At 45.9% G+C, this 24,427-nt stretch overlaps 1 protein-coding gene across 2 annotated transcripts in view; it reads right to left on the bottom strand.

The window, feature by feature from the left end:
• LHFPL2 (LHFPL tetraspan subfamily member 2) overlaps positions 1-24,427 on the bottom strand; it is a 313,091-nt gene that overhangs the window by 246,585 nt on the left and 42,079 nt on the right. For both annotated transcript variants that reach the window (XM_069223350.1, XM_069223340.1), the window contains exon 2: positions 1,907-1,994. The gene's annotated coding sequence lies outside the window, so the exon portion shown is untranslated. The remainder of the gene's footprint in view (positions 1-1,906; positions 1,995-24,427) is intronic.

Here is a 24,427-nt window from a genome sequence, read left to right as displayed (position 1 = left end):
ATTAATACACACACAGGTGTAGCTTATATTATACGGTGATGCTATTTGGTGGCAGGCCGCTTTTCCAACAGTGTCAGGTAATGTAAAACATGTACTAACGTGGGCTTGGAAAAACTGGGGGTCTACGCATTTTCAGTACGGTGCTCCAGTAAACCCCTTTAGAAAACAAGTTATTACCCGAAGCTCTTGACCAAATAAAATATACAATTTTCAGTTAAAGTGTGAGTTCCATTCCCTCTTGTATTTTGATGACCTGACGTGTATAAATCACTGTTCCATTTTTAGGTCTGGTTTGACAGTGCAGTTGGCAGCAAAACCTACCGTTATCAAATCTTTAAAATATACCTAGTGTGGGATTTGACTCCACCCAGAGTAGTACTAATCTGACCTCACGTTATTGGCTATTTGGTGTATCAATACACCTTCCAGGAAGTATTCTAGTGGAATGCATGAGGTACTATTTTACACCTAAAACGTACACTCAATCAACACACTGTTTTCTACATTTAGTTCTCTATCTCCTATAGGCACATTACATACAAAGGCATCCCTTGTGGGTACTTTTTGCTCCCAGCACTGGAAAACCAATCTGGTAGGTTCTAAACAAATAAACATATGCATTGGCACAATAAAACAAGACCTATTGGCTTTACCAATGCGTAAGAAGATAACACGCCTACTGTGTTTGTAAAGGGCGAGGGTGGCTGATTTGGAGCTATGTTCCAGTAGTTTGAATGTATAAACACAAATAGAATTAAATAATGCTGGCTCATTAACTAACGATTACGCGTTTAATGAAGCCTTCTGAAAGCGGGGTTCCTGCTGGCTAATAGCCTCTCCACAGGAGGCATGACTTCCATCTACTGGTACTGGCTCGGGGTCCCTCGCGTTTGTGTGATGCACCATCAGAACAAAGCGCGCCCTCCCTCGCCCCCTCACCCAGGGCCGCCAGATGGCCGCTCGTCACCCTGGGCCAGCCCTCGGCCCTCTGCGGTCACGCCGCATTATCTTTTATCACCCGCAGTCTGCAGCAATCACAGGCCGCTTGTCCCGTTTAATGCCTCTCAGAAGTGACAGATTGTCGATGCTCCAGGCAGACGGAGTGACAAGATGGCGGCTTCCCAGTTTCCAACTCTCACCAACTCGCACCCTGCATGGCAAAGGTACCCGAGGCCCATGGTCAGGCAGTAAAAGGCTACCATAAATGTGGTGCGAGGGCCCCTCACACGGCTGGGTCTTGGTGCCACTGCACCCACTGGGCCTTTAATAGCTACACATGTTGACTAGCAAAGACAAAAATAAATAAATACAATACGAACAGCGTTTCCATAAAGCAATGATGGGTGCGCACGAATTTAAAGGCCAAAAGAGGGTGTACAGCAAGGAAGCAAGCAACGTCCATGCTTAGAAAAAACAGAAGAAACCAACTTCATTGAGCCATAAAGAGTATTGTGCCCTAAACCAATGAAAAGACCTCGCTGACTGCCCACTTGTGTGTGTGCACAATGTATGAGTTGCTGCTAAGAGTACAATAGAGCAGCCGTGCCCTGGGACACGGTCTACTGTTGCAGTGACACGCGCTAAGCAGATGGTGGGTCTGTGGCAGCTGCGCTCAGCCTTGCTTGGGAAATACAAATGGCAGAAAAGGCTGGCACAGACACCCAAGTCAATATTTCACCATAACATCGCTGCCCGAGGACAATCTTAGACTCTTCAAACCCCTGTTCTCATGCCTTGATCTGCAGGAGTTCAAAGGACAACAAATATCTCAACAGGAATGTAATCAAGCAAACTCTTCTCTCTGCCCTGAAGAGCAGGTGCTGTCAGCCGTGAAGAGGAACAGTAGACATTAGAAGTAAATGGGCCCTAAACACCTAATAAGTTACAGAGAAAAGGCTCACATTACCTTCACGCTCTACGCAGAAGGGATCCACACACGACCCACTGGCAGATTAGGTTCGGGTAATCCACAATACTGGACAGGACGGTATTTGCTGAAAGAGACAAAAAATATGGCATTATGTTTAAAAAAAAAAAAAAAAAAAAAAAAAAAAACACACCTTCGTAATATTTGGAGATAGTGAATGCATGAAAAAGCAGAGTACCTCTTTTGCAGAAACATGCCAAACAATTCTACTATTTTCCAATAAAATCCATAGCCAGTTCCAGCCATCTAACCCTCAGACAGGTTTAACCAGGAAAAGATGTACCCCCGGAACACGCTCGTCATCCTCCTGTAAGGACAGGCACAGGCACCTGAATTAATGAACTAGGCTCTGAAGGCGACGACCTTTTCAGGGACAGGTCTGGATCAGCCCATCGAGCACCGGAAGGGACAGTTTTTGTGGTTACGACCCATTCATATACCTGAAGCTTTTTTGGATACGTAGGAATTCGTTGCCAAGCGATACTTTGCTCTTCGTTCGCCATCGTAGCCTTAGCACTGTGTGGGTCAGTTTTTTAGGTCAGGCGCGCAAGCCCTCTGACCTGTTGTAATCCATCTGTGGGCTTTTAACCACACCCGTCATGATCACTCGTTTGTGGGCTTACCTTTCAGAAATCCTTTGTTATCATTGGTATATGCTTTATGTTTGTCCCTCCTTGGGGCGGTTCGGTTACCGCCTTGGACATCGACCCTGTTACATGGATAATTGCACGTTTGCCGCTATGTTTGACTCCAAGCAAACTTATTTTTTTCCTTGTGTGTCCCTCCTTCGCCTTCACGGCGGCCATGGCGCTTTGAATCAGCTCACTTATGTCAACTGTTTTACTTCTCAATTTGCAATTTACAGCGTTAACAGCTCTAACTCGAGCAAACGCGAGACTCGTTGCATTGCCAATGCTTGTTCTTTAATAAAGTGGTCTTTGTTGTGCTAACCGAGTACTGAGCAATTTGTCTTGTGCCTCACACCTGTATTTTAATGGGTGTTTACTCCACGTGGGACATGCCATAGAATGTGCACTGTCAGTGCACCCCTTGGCCGAGGCTGAACGGTGGTCCTCATGCTCGGGCCTGGCAAGACTGAGGGCGAGGGGGGGTTGGCTTCAGATTTCACAATCACGCTGGCACATAAGGCAGCGGCATCCCACGGATAGTCCATGCAGAGTCTCTTTGCTGATGGAAAAGCAGCAGTGTTAAAACCTTCAGTACCTTGAAATGGGAGTGGAGGTTCATGTCTGCGTATTACATACATGAGGCAGGAGGGGTCTGGCGAGGCGCTTCCTGGGGAGGAGTGCTTCTGGCAAGCTGATATTAACTGGTGAAGAACTCTAGCGCATAGGTGAACATACGGATTGGCTTAAACCTCTTTGAAACACATAAGGAGGACTTATACATTGTGTAGTACCCTTGCTGTAACCTGGGACATTACCTTGATGCATACCTCAACCGAAGCAGCAGTACCCCGAGAGGAGGTAAGCACTGCAGAGCCTTCTGTAATGGGCCGGTGCTGGCGCTACTCGGACCTGCAGCCCTGGCTGCCTTGGCCTCTTACAGCCCAAGAGTCACTGCTGAGAGCCGGCGTCACTGCTTCACTGGTCCGGGATGCCCGAGCCACCAGAACCCCTAGTATCGAGGAACCCACTACCAGCGGCCACTACCAGCTCCCATCTGCCTCTCATGACAGGAGCATTGCCATTGTTTAAGTACCACCCTCCGGCTTCAGCCTTGTCTGACTTCAAGAACTGATGCACACCCAGTGGATGAACACATCAGGTTAGCCCCTTATGTGAGGAGACCCACGTTCTTCACCGAGAATAGATTTCAATGGGCGTGCTGCTCAGACTCCTTTCCAGTGCTACGCGCTCCCCGTCTATCCCCACCACCTCACAGACGCCTTTGGATTTAAAGATCTTCACATTTGCCTTTTCCACTTTATGACTTCAGCTGATTTTACATTCATTCCCCTTTCTACTGTCTTTAGTTCAGCAGCGTTGCAGGACCATGGAGGGATGGGAGCGCCGCAGGACCATGGAGGGATGGGAGCGCCACAGACCTCGGTGGACGGGAGCGCCGCAGGACCATGGAGGGACGGGAGCGCCGCAGGACCATGGAGGGATGGGAGCGCCGCAGGACCATGGAGGGACGGGAGCGCCGCAGGAGCCTGCAAGGGGGGGGGGGGGGGGGGGGGGGGGGGGGGGGGACACATGATACTGCGCCTGGTGGCAGCATCCTTGCAGGGAACACAAGTCTACAGGGGATGCTACAGCAGCCAGCAGGGAGGGCAATGCTCAGGAAGCCTTAGTGACTGGCAGGGAAACACCCGGGCACCTGAATAGGGGTGGAGGTTGGACTATATCCTGCCCTAATCCATTCTTAAGTGAACAATTATTTTAAACAGTGACAGATCGTCTCCGAAGTAAAGCTGGCGATCAACTAAGCCTCCCCGAGGTAACCTGGGGAGCCAACTCTAAAGGGTCTCTATGTCCTGTTTTGTTAATTATTATATTGTGTTAATTGAGGTGTTGCACCTCTCCAAAATATGTCCGTTTGTCAGGCAAGGCAGCAGAGTAAGGGAAGGCAGAAGATGCGATTTTAGGTTAATGCTACTTCTGGCTCAGCTGACTTGAGAAAACTAGCATTGGCACTGCCAACAGACGTCTTCTAAACGAAAGCCCCTTTGATTCATTGAAGGGATTAGGCACTCAATAACACATCAATAAGTGCACTATGTCCACTCTTAGAAGACAAGGAAACATTCGCTTATTGCATTTATAACATAAAATGAATAACCGTACCAAACCATAGAAATCCACCTGTTAGAGTTATCTCAAATAACTATAACTTGCGCCCTAGGTTAACTACAACTTGCACCATCACCATGCACCGTTAATTACCCCACAAACAACAGCACTAGTGACATCTTTGATGACATCATTGATAATGTCACTGTAACATCTGCAGTCAAGTTATTGATCAGATAACTATGCATGGTGGGGGTGCGAGTTATAGCTAGTTGAGATGACGAACAGGTTAATTTCTATAGTTTAGTACGATTAAAATGTGAGCCTAACTATAATCATAATCTCTCTCTCTCTCTCTCTCCTCCCCTCTACTGCCCTCTCTCACCCTCTCCCTCTTTCATCCTCCCTCCCCACTTCTCCCCTCTCCTACTCCCCTCCCCCCCCCCCCCTTCCAAAGGGATTCTAGCAAGAATTACTACAGTGGGAAAAATCGAGCATACAGTGTACCCAACCCCAAATTCGTTCTCTACCATCTGTGAGATTTCACAAAAAAAAAAAAAACACCTATTGTTAAGCTTTAATATAAAGTAATTGTAAGGAAATGCCTCCTTGGCATGGTTACCCCCTGACTTTTTGCCTTTGCTGATGCCAAGTTATGATTTGAAAGTGTGCTGAGGCCTGCTAACCAGGCCCCAGCATCAGCACCAGTGTTCTTTCCCTAACCTGTACCTTTGTTTCCACAATTGGCACACCCTGGCATCCAGGTAAGTCCCTTGTAACTGGTACCCCTGGTACCAAGGGCCCTGATGCCAGGAAAGGTCTCTAAGGGCTGCAGCATGTCTTATGCCACCCTGGAGACCCCTCACTCAGCACAGACACACTGCTTACCAGCTTGTGTGTGCTGGTGGGGAGAAAATGACTAAGTCGACATGGCACTCCACTCAAGGTGCCATGCCAACCCCACACTGCCTATAGGTATAGATAAGTCACCACTCTAGCAGCCCTTACAGCCCTAAGGCAGGGTGCACTATACCATAGGTGAGGGGATAAGTGCATGAGCACTATGCCCCTACAGTGTCTAAGCAAAACCTTAGACATTGTAAGTGCAGGGTAGCCATAAGAGTATATGGTCTGGGAGTCTGTCATGCACGAACTCCACAGCACCATAATGGCTACACTGAAAACTGGAAAGACTGGTATCAAACTTCTCAGCACAATAAATGCACACCGATGCCAGTGTACATTTTATTATGAAATACACCCCAGAGGGCATCTTAGAGATGCCCCCTGAAACCATACCAGGCTCACCCCCTTTGTTAAAGCACCCCAGGGCACTCCAGCTAGTGGAGTTGCCCGCCCCCTCCGGCCATGGCCCCACTTTTGGCGGCAAGGCCGGAGGAGATAATGAGAAAAACAAGGAGGAGTCACTGTCCAGTCAGGACAGCCCCTAAGGTGTCCTGAGCTGAGGTGACTCTGACTTTTAGAAATACTCCATCTTGCAGATGGAGAATTCCCCCAATAGGATTAGGGATGTGCCCACCTCCCCTCAGGGAGGAGGCACAAAGAGGGTGTAGCCACCCTCAGGGCCAGTAGCCATTGGCTACTAACCCCCCAGACCTAAACACACCCCTAAATCGAGTATTTAGGGGCTCCCAGAACCTAGGTAACTAGATTCCTGCAATCTAAGACGAAGAAGGACTGCTGAGCTGAAAAACCTGCAGCGAAGACGGACACACCAACTGCTTTTGCCCCAGCTCTACCGGCCTGTCTCCCCACTTCAAAAGAACTGCTACAGCGACACGTTCCACAGGGTCCAGCGACCTCTGAAGCCTCAGAGGAGTACCCTGCATCTAAAAGGACCAAGAACTCCCGAGGACAGCGGCTCTGCTCCTAGGAAGAAGCATCTTTGCAACAAACAAGCAACTTTGAAAGAACACACATTTCCCGCCGGAAGCGTGAGACTTTGCACTCTGCACCCGACGCCCCCGGCTCGACTTGTGGAGAACCAACACTACAGGGAGGACTCCCCGGCGACTGCGAGCCTGTGAGTAGCCAGAGTTGACCCCCCCCCCTGAGCCCCCACAGCGACGCCTGCAGAGGGAATCCAGAGGCTCCCCCTGACCGCGACTGCCTGCTTCTAAGAACCAGACACCTGGTTAGGACACTGCACCCGCAGCCCCCAGGACCTGAAGGATCCGACCTCCAGTGCAGGAGCGACCCCCCAGGTGGCCCTCTCCCTTGCTCAGGTGGTGGCTACCCCGAGGAGCCCCCCCTTGCCTGCATCGCTGAAGAGACCCCTAGGTCTCCCATTGAACTACATTGCAAACAAGACGCCTGTTTGCACACTGCACCCGGCCGCCCCCGTGCCGCTGTACTTTTTGTGCTAACTTGTGTCCCCCCCCGGTGCCCTACAAAACCCCCCTGGTCTGCCCTCCGAAGACGCGGGTACTTACCTGCTGGCAGACTGGAACCGGGGCGCCCCCTTCTCCATTGAAGCCTATGCGTTTTGGGCACCACTTTGTCCTCTGCACCCGACCGGCCCTGTGCTGCTGGTGTGGTAACATTGGGGTTGCCCTGAACCCCCAACGGTGGGCTACCTTGGACCCAACTTTGAACCCTGTAGGTGGTTTACTTACCTGCAAAACTAACAAACACTTACCTCCCCCAGGAACTGTTGAAAATTGCAGTGTCCAGTTTAAAAAAAGCTTATTGCCATTTGTGTGAAAACTGTATATGCTATTTTGCTAATTCAAAGTTCCTAAAGTTCCTAAGTGAAATACCTTTCATTTAAAGTATTGTTTGTAAATCTTGAACCTGTGGTTCTTAAAATAAACTAAGAAAATATATTTTTCTATATAAAAACCTATTGGCCTGGAATTGTCTTTGAGTGTGTGTTTCCCATTTATTGCCTGTGTGTGTACAACAAATGCTTAACACTACCCTCTGATAAGCCTACTGCTCGACCACACTACCACAAAATAGAGCATTAGAATTATCTCTTTTTTGCCACTATCTTACCTCTAAGGGGAACCCTTGGACTCTGTGCATGCTATTTCTCACGTTGAAATAGTACATACAGAGCCAACTTCCTACAGTAATAACAAACCACCCTTAAATGCCTACAGACTTTAATTAAAGTTTTTCACATTCAATAAGTCAGGCCTACTGCCTTTGTTTTACATTATGAACATTCAGTTCTATAAAACTTTTACCACTGGCTTATCCATCACAACCAACTCAGGCCTACAGTGTTGGTCATAAATCTTGCCACCAGGCATCCATCACGAATAAAGTAATAAAATGACAAATATGTACACAACTGCAGTTGCCAAAAACAATATATAATCTCTAGAGCCTAATAAAAACTACGATAGAAGATTTGCACTATCTCCATGGTTTGTTCAGGCGGGGCACCAAAACCCTTGCCTACAACAGTATTCTGTGTGATTCTGTGTAACAACATTCAAGGCCTGTAATATGTTCAGAATTACAGTTGGCAAAACAATAAACCATGCCTCTCAATGTGACCTTTACAAGAACCACACACTTGCCTACTAAGGTCGGATTACAGGTAACCAAATATGTGTCTACAGCCTGTAACAATATGTGATAATCTACTATTAGAGGGATATAATTGCTTTAACAAACACTGTTCACAGAAATAAAAATCAGGCCTACTAGCTTTGCGAGAACCTTTCATAATAAACAGAACAGAGATATGGTACCTGGCATAATGTATTCCTGTGTATAAATCAGGCATACAGGTGTTTTTACTGGCTTGTCATAACCAACTCTCACCTACAAGGCAACCATCAGGCATACAGTCATAAAATTACAAATGTATACACAATCACAGTAGGCAAAACAAAATACTATCTCTAAGAGAAAACATCGATACCCTTGGTTTGTCAGAGTAACAAACACCAAAGTCCTTGCCTACTACAGTAATCAGAGATTCCTTGTATAAAAGCCTGTATACTTTAATACAGAGTAGGAACAATCCACCATTTAATGCTTATCGACTTTAACATATGTTTTTTTCACAATAAATACATCAGGCCTGCTACCTTTTTCACAGCATTTAATAATAAACAGCACAGGCTTATAGCCATAATCAATAGCTTGCACCCACGCCCAGCTCAGTCCCGCTGTATTGTGAATAAGCTTTGCCACAAATCAGCAAGTGCAATACAAGCACTCTTTTTAGTGGAAGAGAACTTCGGCCCAATACAAATCCTCTACTCAGAGGAACCAACATGTGAGTGGAACCTGAGGCCCTCAGTAGTACACCTGAAAGCTCCTTTTTTGTTTACCACAATGTCCGGCGAAAGCTGCGCTGGAAATGCAAACCTAAAGATGCATGTGGATTCCTGCAGCCCTGAGCATTCCATACTGCTCTCAAACACACAACTGCACTCTGAAGTCCAAAGTTGATGATGGAAAGGAATGGGGATCTGTACTGATGCTTTAACAGTCCCATGTGCATGCCCCTGAAAGTTCAAGCTCCATCCTATTGTAAGCTTTGCTAGTGAGCTTTCTCTAGGAAGCCACAGCAGCATGTGTGTGTGTGGGGGGGGGGGTGGGAGGGGGGGCGGCGGGGGGAGGGGGCACTTTTTCTGGGGAAACACAAAATTTCTGCTCAATTTAAAACATGTACTGCCAGAAACATGTGGATGGAGACAAAGCCCCTTTCTGCAGTACTCCTGAAAGCCATTTTTTTTTTAAGGATGCTCGTGTAAGGTCTGGTGAGAGAGGCACTAACAATTCTGACCTAAATACTATTTTAGAAGAGGTGCAACACCTCAATGACAACAGTAAAATAATTAGCACATAGGTTTTGGAGCACCCACAGAGTTTGCAACTACATTAGGATTTCAGGCTGGCTTAACAGTCACTGGTTTGATCTTCAGTGTCTGTTGAAACTTTGCAAACAGAAAAGCACACCTTTAAATGTTATGGCTATGAACATGTAAATATGTGTACTGTGTCAATTGTAATTAAGGTGCAAGTTCAATATATTTACTGAACTCCGTATACTAATTCAAACACCAATTGAACAACATTAAATGCCTAACTGAAGATGAATCAGTGACGTTGACGTTAACCAGAAAAGAGAAGGATTTACAGTCTCTGAACTCACATATTACAATATGCAGTCCTGGACTCAAATCCCAGCTTTCCCACTTTACCAACGTGTGTGATCCACAGTCCATCACTTTACTTCACTATGTATCACTTTCCTTAGCCATCTAGTCTGAGAGCACATTGAAGTAATTCAGTATTGGATCTGTGCATCATAAGCACCTCACTTAAAGGCGTTTAATATAAAAGAACATTCCTTTACATTTATTAACAACATAGGCTGCATAAATTGAGAACAGGACAAACCGACACATTTTGACAAAGTCATCAGGGTATGGCGGTATTCCTGAATGTTTAATTAAAACAAATACATTACTTTCATGAAATGGCACTTTATTTAGTGATATAATCGTATGTACTCAATTGAGACACTAAAATGAGAAACATGTATTTTTCAACATTTCTTAAAGTCGGTCATACTTTTTCATGACTTTTGCTGTCTGATTTCCATCTTTCGATGGCTTATCCTGGGCTTTGGCTCTTGGAGCCAAACCAGGTTCTGTAGCTCGTCTTTCCCAAAGTTTGCCATAAACATGTAGTGTTTTCTTCTCCCTAAGGGAGAGGCAGCAGCTTGGAATAGTGGTGGGAGTGTTTTTTCTGAAAACTAACGAAGGGCAGGAGTACTTGAGTGGAAGCACTGAAGGAGCAAGAGTACTTGCCGGGTAAGAATGGTGCTAGGGGTTCCTGCTACCGACAGAGGCCTCCACGGCTGACCACTGCCTGTGCAGTTCCTCTCATGCTCAAAAAGGTATTGGCAGAGATATTCCTCTTACCACCAGAAAATTCCTCTGCTTGGTACTTTCGGATTACACGATTGGGGCAAGATATACTAGCGCAAGGAGCGGTTCCTCCAAGGGGAGGAAATCATTAAGTTTTCAAGAAAGCGTCACTCAAAATGTTTGACACAAGCTACGCAAACGTCACACATGAGCACATCACCCCAGAAATCGTCAGGGTTCGGAGGTGAGAAAGGGTCTGGTGGGAGTAAATAACCCCTCCACCCCCCGATGGTCTGCATGGTATATGTTCTGTGCAGCTGCGCGCTCCTTTAGGATGAGCGCAGACTGCAGGTAGACAAGACTCGCACCTGTCTCTCTGGCAGGAAACTGAATCACCAGAGTTATCCGAGCATTTTGATTGCTTGCCTTAAAACTGCTGGAAAAGCAAGGAGCTCTACCGCAAGTGCTTTAAAAAAGTTATTTTTAAACACAGCGCTCCCCAGGCCAGCGCCATGTATGGCTGCAACAGTCACACCGCCTTAAAGCCAACCCTGCTCCCTCCACCCACAACCACCATCAAGTTTGAGCAAAAAATGTAATGGATTTGCACTAAATTAGCTATTCTTTTTATGAAAAAAAAAATCCATTAACAGCTCAAACAAATTCACTTGATCATCACTGAATGAAACTAACAATTCCTCTATTGCTGCCATTAAGCCCTCCTCTCCAAAGCAAACTGCTAGGCTCCTACTTAGGGTAACCACCCGTCCCTTGTTTTCACTGACTGACCGTAATTTTGTCCCAATGCCCGTTAGTAAAGGTTTAACGGACTGCATCGGTATGGAATTTTAGCCTTTTAGTTAAATGACAAGATAAATGAGAATTCCACATCGGAATTCTCCTATGCTGTGTTCCTGAGGGAGGGGCAGACCGATAAATAAGAAACAAGGCTTCTCGCCAGGAAGCCTGCTTCCTAAATGAAATGCAAATGGGTGCAAATGGTTAAATCTGGAATTGTAAAGGCTTGTCCGAAGCCAGTATAGGTGCAGTAAGGGTATTCTGAGCTCTGGAATGCATGTTTTTAATGGACAGTTACAAAGAAAAGTCTGTACTAGGTTTAATCTGTACATTACTGAAATATATATACTTTAGAACCACTTTTTTTTATCTTTACCCTACATTTATATGCACATTTTGTGGCAGCCTAAATTATACCATGTGTAATGCATGTTTAAAATATTGACTTACACATTCACAGTGCTTTCAGGACCTCGTAGCACTAAAAAACACACGTCACTTTTCCCTGCTGCACCAAGCAGGGTTTAATTCTATGGGCCTCTGATCGCACATGTAGGCATCTGTAGTGATCACATTAACCAATAAAGGTTTCAGGACATAAAAAAAGTGCATTTCCAACTGATCAGTTTAACTTTTATTTATTTTTCATTTAAAAGGTATGCATTATTTGATATGTAGTTACTTGATGGTGAAAGATCAACAAAATAATTACTGAATATTTTGTTCTTTTTAGAAACATCTTTGATTCTGCCTTCGCGTTCATTCACCCTGTCCCTATTGCATTATTCATTTTTTTTAATGCACTTCGACTTGCTTCGAGTAGTTATGTATGCCCAGATTTAACAATTTTTCATGCAATGCAGCAAAACAACTTGTGCTGCATGAAAGGGCAGGAATCAACCATATCTTTTAAGATCTGACACATTTTTGTCCTCTGCCTGTGCTGGTGTACAATCTGAAAGCTAGCACCAACGCAGGCACTCTTGTGCCGTGGTGCCCGTGTTGCAGGCAGGATTGTTTTTGTGCAGAGCGGAACCCCTTCCTGCACAAAAACAATCCTTAGAGGCATTTTTCTCTTTCGAAGTGTGACGCAGAAGAGACAACAAGGAGAAATAAAGATATTTCTCCTAGTTGTGTCTCCCCTGGGAAGGCATACAATTCTAACGCATTCCCAGGTCTACCAGTGTTGGTTAATTTAGGAATCTGTAGAAAACATGGGTGGCCTGGCAATACCAAAGCTCCACCCATGTAACGCCTTCACGGAACAGTGCAACACAAGACACCGATTTGTGCTGGCTTGCTTTAGAACAGATTTACCAAACCGCGCGTGGTGCCTCTGTGTGGCAAGGTAAATCTCATCCCAGGTTTTGCACCATCCTGAGTCGCCTTACATGGTGGGAGGGCAATGCAAAAACTTGATAAGTCTGCTGTGTAATGTCTGAAGAAGCCAGTGATATTAGTGTATGGTGTACTGCCTTCCCTTTTTACCTTTTTTTAAAAAAAATTCTTTTAGATATTGTGTCAGATTATTCTGTGATCTGTAGTTTTTTTTTTTTTTTTTTTTTTTAAGTGTACTATTCATCTTCCAGAATTGTACAAAAACATAATCTCATGGTTTTAAAGGTGACTGAGAAAAATAAATTAATTTATCAAGTGGCTTTAGTGCAATGTGTGACCGGGAAGCCTGGATTCAAATCCTGGATTTCCTGCATGAATATAATTTTATGATCTGAGTCAAATCATATCTACTTCATGTGTCTGACTTTTATATATAGTGACATTTGAGAGCACTTCTAAGTAATTAACTTTAAGGACTGTGTGCAAAAAACAAACAAAAAAGAAAAACACCTCTTGTATGTTTTATTAGCCTGCAATGTTCCACAATTGACAACAATAATATTGGCCATGATGTAAAGGACACCAGATAACTGGTTCACTTTGTTCACTCCTGGTGTTCTCAAGAAGGAGGATAATGAATGCTTCAAAGTTCATGTTTAGAAACTCACTTCCAATAAATGTCAATGCAATGTTCTGATCTAATGTACTAAATTGAAACACTACCATATGTTTTAAGAGATTTTACTGGTATATGCTAAATACGTAGCATGAAAGTAGCCAGGTTTGTAGCACCAGATTCAATTGTACCTTTACAGAGAAACAGTGCGGAGCTACATACATTTACGTAGAGTAGGTTGCACAGTTTTAAACATTTTCGGTGTGCCAAACTGACCCATAATAAAATGGTCCCTGCTCATCCTCCTGTCCAATCACAGCTGCCTTTAATATCAATGTAGGGGAGCAAAGCAATGAACCCTGTGGTGCTTGGAAGAAGTGCTCTAGTGGGGAAAATCACACTGCCTTGTGCAGTGGCCTAGTTTTGGCAACAACAACTAGGAGAGAGAGAGAAAGTCTCTCTGTATCCTGTGCAATAAATTATTTTCGAAGACCAGTCATTCCTCCCTATGTAACAAGGTGCTCTCAGATCAAAACCAAGAGAGCGAGTCCTTGGTCCAATTTACGATAGGGAGAGGAAATGAATCCTTCCAGTACAGTGTAACATTACATTGTGCTAGAATAGAGCCAGGCTGAGGAACTTGGTGGAGGGTTTTCTTGAACTTAGGGTGGGGGAATACACCCAATACGACCGGACCCTGAAAATCTTCTGTCCCCACATGGACTCTTGATAGGACCAAGTAGTAAAAGGACCATGGTACCCAAAACCACGTTCATGTCCACGCCCTGTGGTGGTTATTCACTGAAACCCTTAAGGAAAACAAACCCATTACACCCTAATTTGATCAAAATGGAGTGCAGAGAAATGCAGGTTACAATGGGGGGGGGGGCACACCACACCCCTCACAAAAATTGTCATCAACAAAACGACGCAAATATGGGAAAGTTACCACACTTAATGAAACTACTGCTGCACACTATTTAGGTGCACCCACGGTTACCTGTGCAGTACAAGGCTAATGCCGATCGCCCTAGTTGTAGGACCCTTCACCCCAAATAAAGCCCGTCCGCCTCGCTGGCAGCGGGGCAGAGCTGCTTCCATGGCGTCCAGTAAATCCTGGCCAGGAGCCTTCTTGAGACGAGAGAAAAGACAAGCGTTCAGGCCCATCTTGCACACAAAGCAGGCTTCAGAACGATCACCTGCTGGACACGCACTTGTGGTGAAGACTCCATAGAAATGTCAAAAATGCCATTAGTCCTTCGAAGTAAATATACAACTCACCCACAAACGGATACACCTATTTTCCACACACGTTGTCACCCGTGGTGTAAGTGCTTACAATGCGTGAAATCCCCCCGAGCATGGAGGAGGGAAGTACCAGATATATTTACAAACGGATTATTTTTCCACAGTAGGAGTGGATTTTTTTTTTTTTTTTTTTTTTTAACATCAATAAAAACAGCTCAGCTTTCTCATGTATAAACTGAAGCGACAATTTGACCAAAATTTAATACAGAAATCGTAAATGGGAGGAGGAGGGTTGTGTGGGAACAGCAACAAGAATGAAACATGCAGAGCCTTCAAATGCAGATAAACCTCAGCTTCACATCAGCTGGGCGCGTTCCCGCCCCTCTGTCAGCTCGCAGGACACGTTTCACCTCACTGCATCGGGCACTGTAACCACGTGAACCTGACCTTAGTGGATGACATTTTACAATAGGCTGTTACTACCACACAACTGTTCGTTCCGGTTTAAAAATGTTACATAATATAGTGACATCAGTAATTTCGGGCAAGCAGATTATCAAGGAAGCAGCATCCTGCCTAAGCATCTCCGTGTAAAGTACACGAGGCGCAAGCGCAGAGCGTGACCCGTCCAGCGTAAGCTCCTCCCCCTTCTGGGAATGGCCGACCCGCATGAGGAGCTGAATATACGAACACCTACAGCCTATCTGGACAGAGGTGTTTGGCGAACCCCGATGCCAAACCATTACATATATCCCGCATGAAAACCAAGAAGCCTCCTTTCACGTGGAGGACTCCGACGCTGCAAAAGTATGTCGAGTGAGACGTGTACTGTAGCGCGCTCTGTGGAGCTGTGGATCCCACGAGTTGGTTGGAAGTAAAATATCGTTTTCCAGGGAGGAGAACTGGAGCACCAAGTTCACCTTGTGCTGGTTCCAAGGCAGAGGGAAGTACTGAAGGGGTCACTGCATGGGTTGGGACCCGGGCTTGAGTTAAGGTTTTCCCGTAAGGCCTGCACGTAGTAGAACTCATCAGTGGTGCGTCCGCAGATACAGGGCACGGCCTGGGTCATCTCAGTGAGCGGGGCTCGACCTCACAGTTCCTGGTTACTAAGGGAAGTATTGGTAACAGGAGACAACCAGTGACACGAGTGGGGGCTACTTTACTCACATCACTGGTTACCTCTCAGGTGAGCTTGAACCTGGTGATCTACAACTTACCACACAACATCAAAACATTGGGGAAACGACCATCACCTCAAAACCTGCTGCCCACTCAGGGACCAAAGCCACAATGGCATGGTGCAAGCGACTCCAAAGCAATACGAGTGGTGGACAACTGTGGCAGTGCGTCACAGTATCATATCTACACGATGCAAAATCAGCAAGACACAAGGTATATCAAAAGGAGGCCACCATGAGTTTCAGGTAGACTTGGAGCTTTACTAAGCTACCTTAAAGTCACCATCTTCTCTAAGAGTGTAAAGATATAGATGGGGTGAGACTTTCAAGGAAACAGCAGGACTGCTTCCCCTGGGTGAATTGTGCTCCTTGGAGCCTGGCACTAGAAATGACTGGCGACAGGGGCAGATGTAACATGCAACATAAGGACATCCACAAACTGTGGACGTGATAAGAAAGAAGCAAGTTGTGTCAGCCGGCAAAGGCCTGTACACTACTCCTTTTCTTTATCAAAATTGCAACCCACTGATCATGAAGAAAGGAATGGATGAATTCAGCGGGGAACTCGGAGGAGGCAGGAACAACAATGCAGAACTTGAAAGATGTCACAAAGAATCATGCAGAAAATAGACTAGGTGACAAGCGGAGAACACAGTAGATGAGCATACCAAAGAAAAACACAGCACCACAGATGACTACACGAGCTTCAATCAGGGAGAACAGGCCTCACGAGATACAGTGTCCAGGCATAACCCACAGGCTTCTGCAGGTTATCGTATTTCAACCCATTTCACCACGGATACTGGTGGATCACCTCTGATACACTATAAGCATGCCAGAAAAATCCAGGCTGACTTCTGCACAATCAATGAACAAACAACGCAAAACGTCAGTCTGAAGGGAGAATATTTAACAGTTGTGACAACTTGTAGCTCCACCAAGAAGCTGTCAGCACATTAGAACAGGAGATTTTAGAGGGGATGCAAACGTTCTCAATTAGGAAAAGCCCTGGCATCCGTTTCTGCAATCCATGTTGCCCAGTCTCCCAGACTGCAACTACCGACCCTTCAAAGGCATTCTTAGTGCTTAACGTGCAAGACGGTGTTGGAGGGGTGGCGCCTACTAGAAGAAACATATTGTCATCTTGCTGTGAGATCGGACTGCAAGAGTTAACATAGGCATCAAAGAGACAGCCACTGAAGTGTGAAGAGGCAGCGACGTCCTTAGAAAGAGGGGTCAATAAAGCCTCGTTATAAGCGGACTTCGGTGTTTTCCCATTCTTGACTGTCTCATCGTGTCCCCTCGAGGCCTGGTGGAAGGCTACTAAAAAACAAATACTCAGAGATCCTACTATGGCTGGGGGTGATGAAATGCGTGCAATAAAAAAATGGGGCACCATAATATTCATCAACTCTCTTCCTTAATGTTATTGGAGTGTAGGATACATATTTATTGTTCATCAAACGGTTTATTTGTTTCAAATATGACAAAAGATATCAAATCCTCATTCTTAAATTTACCAATGTATAGTTAGAATATATATGCCCATTGATCACCCTAATCAAAGATTAGATTTCTCATTAATTCCGGGTTTATAAATTACTATTGGTCTCAAAAATGCCAATGTGTGTTTCGCTCTAACTAGGATATCGCTTCCTCAGAGCGTCCACAATATTGGGCAATCCTCTAGAGGTTCATTATAAAAAAGCATTATCATCGAATTTACAGTATTCTGAAGAAGTAAAACGAGGAATGAGCAAACAAGTTTACTTAACAGATCAACAAATGCTAGCCGTTAACTCAATTTACTAAGTGAACATAAAATGGTCTTTATGTTTAAATTTTACAAGTGCGTGGCCATCACCACTGATAGCTGTCAATAAACAAAGAGGCTTGTAAAGTTATTGTTTGTTTACGGGGTGAGTTTCCGAGGTAAATAAAGAAAGAAAAAGTGAAAGAGAAATGACAAACTTACACGTGCCCAATCTGTTCATACAGCATGACTGGAGTTGGTTTGCTTTCATTGCGTGTCAGAATGGCCTGTTTTGTATGTGAGGCTTAGGCGTTTTGACGCAAAATAGCAATTAAATGTTACATCAACAGCTCCTTGAAGCTCCATTGAAGGAGCTTAGATGTTTGGGATGAAGACGAGTATCTTCATCATCAACAGCTCCAACTAATCCCTAATCTGTCCAGCGGCGCACCATGGACATGCCTGTCGTGCAGGTTGAAGCGCATCCCTCTGTGTGCCATGACCAACGATTCGTTAGCAATAAATGAATATCAGGTCGCGCACAAGTAACCCTTAAAAGTAACGGGAACAAATGAGTCAGAAATGCGTGGATCAAGTATGGAGTAGATCTATATTCCAAAGGCAAAATCAACAAACCTCTAGTCGGGGGCAAAGCAGGAGCACCATAGTAACCATCTAGATGTCAGGTCAGGCAATACATTATACGATGAGTCAATGAGATTTACCTACTAGGTTCCTTGATAGCCGCCGCAATGTCTGGTTGGGGGTTGTGGGGAACTATGGCTGCCATTGGGTACAGTTTTCCAATGGCGTTTTAAGAACCTACATAACATGTAAAGTGTGTATACTGTTAGACTGCAACATGAGCATGAGAAGCAATGTAAAAAAAAAAAAAAAAGCAAAAAGCACTGGCAAACTCTGTAGATCTAACATTTGACACCCGTTTTCTTTGCCAGTGTATATTCTTCCTCTGATTAGAGCCATGCACAATTACATGGTGGCCATCTTAAGTTTTTTTTTTGTTTTAATAAAAACATTTCAAGATGCCCACCATATATATGGGTAGCCATGCTGGAATGGTTTAAATCCATTTAAAGGTTGTTGCCTGCCGATACAGCAGCAGGAAGCGCCGACAGCATGATCCTCATGTGCAAATTGTAAGGAACGAAGACAGACAGAAAAAAGAAAGAGAAAGAAAAAAAAAAAAGAGAAAAAGAAATAGGAAAAAGACAGAAAATAAAATTCAAAAAAATAAATAAAAAAAAAAGACAGAAGGGTAGCAAAGTAAAGCAAAGGAGAAAAAAAAAAAAAAAAAAAAAAAGTGAGAAAGACACAATAGTTCCTAATGCACTTCATGTACGAGTTGTATTTGTCATTACCTCCCTTCCGTCCCTCCCTCGCCTTCCTTTAAAAACCAACGAGGCTCCTTGCCTCCCCTAGACCCCCTCCCTTTCCCTTTAAGAAGTTCCTCTCACCCCAAACACCTCCTGTTCTTTTTTTGTCTAGCCCACTGGACTTAACTTCTCTTTCTCCTCCACGCCGTGGCCTGGAGGGGCATCGTGTTGACTCTCACGGGTGCGGTGCTCCTCGCGATGAGATTCCAGCCAGACCGTCTTCATGGAGGTGTGCTGGGCTGCCCTGTTGAAGGCTGCTTCCAGGTCGGCTGATGGAGTCGGTCGTCTTTCTGGTGGCTGGGGCTGCACTTCCGGATCTTCTCCTTACGTTGCTGGGCAAGTTTGCCGGTTGAGACCTCTTCTCCGATTAAGGTAGGGCAGGTTGTTTCAGACTGCGTTTTTATATAAATTTCATTGATTAGAGCGGCGTTTATTTGCTCATGGAGGGAGGGGATGGTTCTCTCCCTTATTTAGCTGGCTGCTGTTTGGCATTGGCATTTGTTATTTGGTCATGTGTGATGCTATTAATTGTGTTTGACCAATGACTGTTTCACCACTGCGCATATTAGTTGCTCAATGTTTACCAGTAGCACATTACATTCTGTATTCAGTTTAGCTGCCTATTGGCTTTGACATGACATTAGCCATTACATTCTGTATTCAGTTTAGCTGCCTATTGGCTTTGACAGGACATTAGACATTACATTTGATAATTAGGTTAGCTGCCTATTGGCTTTAACGTGGGGTTAGACATTGCAGTTGAGACATTGCAGATGAGCTGTGTTTTTCCACAAGATGGACCAAGCGGTTTTCTTCACACCAGACCTTAGCTGCTAAGAGCACGTAGATTTTGTGTTTACCTCGCAATCGAGTCTGAGAGCGAGTGAGCTTGGGAGAATTGGCCACTCTCCAAGGTTCTTCGGCTCTCACACTGAGTTTGCTTTTAAGGATTGACTCTGGGCTACAGAGAGTTAGATTGAATCTGCTTGACTTCAGACAGGAGCTAGACGTCAGTTGCCTGTCTCCCGTTTTAGTAGAAAATCTCTTTCTCGCAGTTGACCGGAGTCATCAACTTGCAGACCCCAGAAAGATGAAGCTGAGCTATAGGCCCTACAGTGATGAATTTTGACTTTTATGCTTCGAAGTTATGCTATAATATAATCACCTATATTTGCTGTGTACATTGCACCTGAGAAGTACTTTGATATATTTTGCTTTCATTGCTGCGACTACTTTTGAACGTGTGCTTCCAATCTACTAATTTCATCTCTCAGGAACCTCTGGTGGGGAATTGATAACAATAAATGTCTTCTTTAAACTCAGAATTGCATTCCAGAGAGGTTCTGTAAGCTCGGTTATGAGATAAGAGGGAAAGCAGAACATCATGTCGGTGCAGGGACGTGTTAAAAGACGCTGGATTGTTTCTCCTTCCTCCTCGGAGGGGGAAGCTGTTACGGTTCCAGCTCAGCCACCTGGTTGACGCCAGGTAACACTGGGGATTCCTGCCCCTCATGTCGAGGGAGGAGGTTCAGGACATTATTGAGGTGGCTGTGTTCAAGGCTCTTCAGGCTGGGGCACCCTACTCTGGATGTCCTTCTGCGTCTCAGCCCTCTGTGGCCATGGAGAACAGACATATCATGCAGATTTATTGCCTGAATAAGAAGACAATCATGGAACTCTGTCGTCAGTTGGAGCCAGATCAGATGCCAGCTATGTGTCATCCAAATTGCATACCACCCATTGTACAAGTCATGTCAGTATTGCACTTCCTGGCCACAGGTTCCTTCTAAAACACAGTGGCCCTATCAGCTGGGATGTCCCAGCCTATGTTCAGTTTGGTGTTGAAGGATGTACTCACAGCAGTGTTGGTGTAGGTGGAGGTGGTTATCGACAGACACTTTCTTCCCTTTTGGCAGGGGGATGTCACAGATCGTTGGGTGCTGGACATTGTAGAAAATGGCTATGCCATTGATTTAGACCGGGTTCCTCCAGATACGGGGGTTCGTCCAACGCCCTTGCCTGCGTCCGGTATCAGGAAGTCAGATTTGCTGGAGGGTTCCGAGACTTACTGTTGACAGGAGCCATCTCCCAGTATACTGAGGGGGAAACGGGGACGGGGTGCTTATTCCCTTTTGTTCAGAAGGTGTCAGTGGTTTTTCGTCCAGTCCTGAATCTACAATGGGTGAATTCCTGGATCAAGACTGTGCATTTCCGGATGTTGTCCATTCAGGCGATCTTTCCTGTGATCAGTCCGGGGGATTTCCTGGGGACTCTGGAGCTGCAGGATGCTTACCTGCATGATCCTGTCGCACAGTCCTCTCAGAGGTTCCTCTGCTTTGCAATAGGCCAGGAACATTTTCAGTTCTGTGTTCTTCCATTTGGCCTCAAGTTCTCACCCAGGATTTTCACCAAGGTGCTGGCTCCCCTGGTAGCTTTTCTCCATTCCAAGAGGGGGTTTGTCCATCCGTATTTGGACAATGTTTTGATTCAGGCTCCCAGTAGGTAACAGTTGAGGGTTGATGTGTCAAGGGTTTTGATTGCCCTACAGGGTGTCACGGGTTCTTGGTAAATTGAGGAGGGTTGGGGGGGGGGGCAGATTTAGTTCCTTCCCAGGACCTAGTGTTTATCGGGCCCCGGTTTCTGACTCTGCAGGGGCTGGTGACTGTGTTGGAGAGGTGGCTGCTAGGCCTCCGTGTACAGGTGATTGCGGTCTTGTTACAGGGGGATCTTCAGTGGTTGCTTCTACAGGGTCATTTGGCTTCAGTGATTTTTCTGCGCCTTGAGCACAGTTTCATCTTCTTTGCCTGGTCAACTGGTTTCTCCCGTTGGTCTCTGTGCGATCCTCAGGCGATGATTCCTGCGTCATGGTTCATTCGCAGGGAGTTGGGTTGGTGGCTGGTGCCTGCTAATCTTCGGTTGGGGTGCCTTTTGCCCCTTCGGTGCCTGTTGTGTGACGACAGATGCCAGTTTCTCCGGATGGGGCGCATGTTTGGGGTTGGAGCAGGTCCAGGGGTTTAGGTCTCTCCAGGAGTCGGTCAGGTCCTCTAATTGGAGGGATTTGAAGGCGTTTCATCTTGCTTTGTTGCATTTTCAGGTGCTCCTTCAGGGCAAGGCTGTGCTTCTCTGGACAGACAACTTGGTGACCAAGTCTTACATCAACAGGCAGGGTGGGACCAGGTCTCAGTCTCTGTTTTGGATTGCGAGGGACATTTTTGTTTGGGCTCTGTCTCTTCGGCCTGAACATTGACCACACCTTGAATGTACATGGCCTGATCAGTTTTTCCCCCTCCGGTTGTCTGTTCCGTTGTCTGGTACGGTTGTGGGGTGGTCGTGTGCTGGATTTGTTTGCCTCCCCAGAGAATGCAAAGGTGATGTGCTTCTGCTCCCGGTTTCAGTGCTTGGGCAGTGGACGGGATGTCGTCTCCTTGGCCAGGGGGTCTTTATGCACTCCTCCTCCCCCCCTCCTTTCAGTTGATCTGTGCCTTTTTGGTGAGGGTGCGTCTGCTGAGGACAAGGGTTATCTTGATCGCTCCTCATTGGCCGCGGGCAAATTAGTTTCCGTTGCTTTGGTTGGTGGCCTCCGGTCAAGAGTGGACTCTTCCTCCCCATCCCTCTCCTCTAATGTTTTCTTTCCTCTCCCAGGGGTCGTTGAGGAGGCTGCACTTGACGGCTTGGAAGTTGAACGGCAGGGGATTGACGGGGTTGGGGGTTCCTGATCCTTTGACTACGACTTTACTTGCCTCTAGATGTCATTCCAAGTTGCTTTCCTATGATCGTCATTGGAAAGTATTTTCTGCTTGGTGTTTGAATCACCAGGTGGATCCTACGGTGGCCTCTCCGTTTGTGGTGATGCAGTTTTTGCAAGATGGGGCTCACTTGGGTTTGTCTGTTGCTACTCTGCGGGTGCAGTGGGCGACTATTCAGGCTTTTAGGGGTTCCTGGCATAATCTGTCTGATGAGGGACATTTGATACCTGAATTTTTTCAGGGCCTTCTGAACTGGTTTCCTTGCCTGGTGCGTTTCTTTCCTGCCTGGAATCTTTCATTGGTGTTGGAGGTCTTGTCAGGCCCTCCTTTTGAGCCTCTGGAGACCTGTGATTTACATCATGTGACGTTGAAGAATTTTTCTGCCTGCTATCACTTCGGCCTGGCGCTTGGAGGAGTTGGGGGCATTGGCCGGCACTTTTCCTTTTTGCAAGGTTTTTCCCGAGTCGGTTGTTCTTGTGCCCTTTACCTCTTTAGTTCCTAAGGTGAATTCGGCTTTTCATGCTCATCAGGAAGTTATTCTCCCTGCTTTTCGTCCTGACCCTTCCTCGGATGAAGAGGTCCGGTTGCATTCCTTGGATGTGTGTCAGGCCTTGTTGGAGTACCTGAAGGTGGTTGCTCCTTTCCGGAAGGGTAATTCATCGTTTGTTAATTTTGGGCCGGCTCAGAATGGGGAGGAACCGTCCACAGCTTCTTTTGAGTCACTGGGTCCACTCTATGGTTTTGCTGGCCTATTCTTTGAAGGGGCTGTGCCTCCTCCAGGCATGCAGGGGCGTTCTACTCTGGGCATGGCTGCTACGGTGGCTGAGTTGCAGGGCGCATCTGTGGTGGAAATTTGTAGGGCGGCTACTTGGGCCACTCCCTCCACCTTCGTTCGTCATTACGGAATTGGGGTATTTGGAGTCAGTGTTGGGTCACTGTGTATTGTCCTCTATGATGTAATAGGCGCGTGCCTTTCTGGTGTCCTGATTTGTTGGGATTACATTTGTTTTAGTTTGCAACTCCGTGTCTGTCTCCTGTTTTTCTCTTGCTACATCTCATTGGTCTTTAAAGGAAGGCGAGGGAGGGACGGGAGGTCATGCGTCCATTACTTACTGGTAATGGCATTACTCCTAGTCCTACCCCCTTCGCCTTCCTTTCCGTTCCCTCCCGGTACGGGACGCCTGAGTTGCTGTTTCAGGCTTGTTTCTGTACAGGAGGTGTTGGGGGTAGGAGGGGACTTTTTAAAGGGGAAGGAAGGGAGGGGTCTAGGGGAGGCAAGGAGCCTCACTGGTCTTTAAAGGAAGGCGAGGGAATAGGACTAGGAGTAATGCCATTACCGGTAAGTAATGGACGCAAAAACTTTCAATCAAAACATTGTGAAATGGTAATACCCCTTGGGTGTTATTAATAGAAGAGCACCAAGGAAAGCTTCAGTCCTTGCATTAGGTACAGCAACCGAGATAAAGAGCCACTGAGTCACGAGCGAGTCTGTATTGGACACAACAGGTCCGTCAACACAGCTGAAGGGTCTGTATGCGAATGAATGATGGGAGACTTGCGGCACGCAGGGCTTCTTGGAGCAGTGTTCTGGAGCTGGATGTTAGCTGGCCCTATGCAAGACATTTAAAAAAAAATGCTTTTTTAAGTTGCAGTTGTTTACTAGTCACCCTTCTGTTACTTATTGCTGTAGTTGGGTATTAAACTGGTACTAATAATCTTCAACCTATGCCCAGACAGTGTTCACAACTGTAAAAATTAGAAAATAATGAAGTAATTCCATCGCAAAATGTGCAGCATTGCGCTGCATAACTA

Source organism: Pleurodeles waltl, chromosome 1_1 (assembly GCF_031143425.1).
Source record: "Pleurodeles waltl isolate 20211129_DDA chromosome 1_1, aPleWal1.hap1.20221129, whole genome shotgun sequence".
NCBI classification, from domain to species: Eukaryota; Metazoa; Chordata; class Amphibia; order Caudata; family Salamandridae; genus Pleurodeles; species Pleurodeles waltl.
This window is presented reverse-complemented; position numbering and strand designations above follow the sequence as displayed.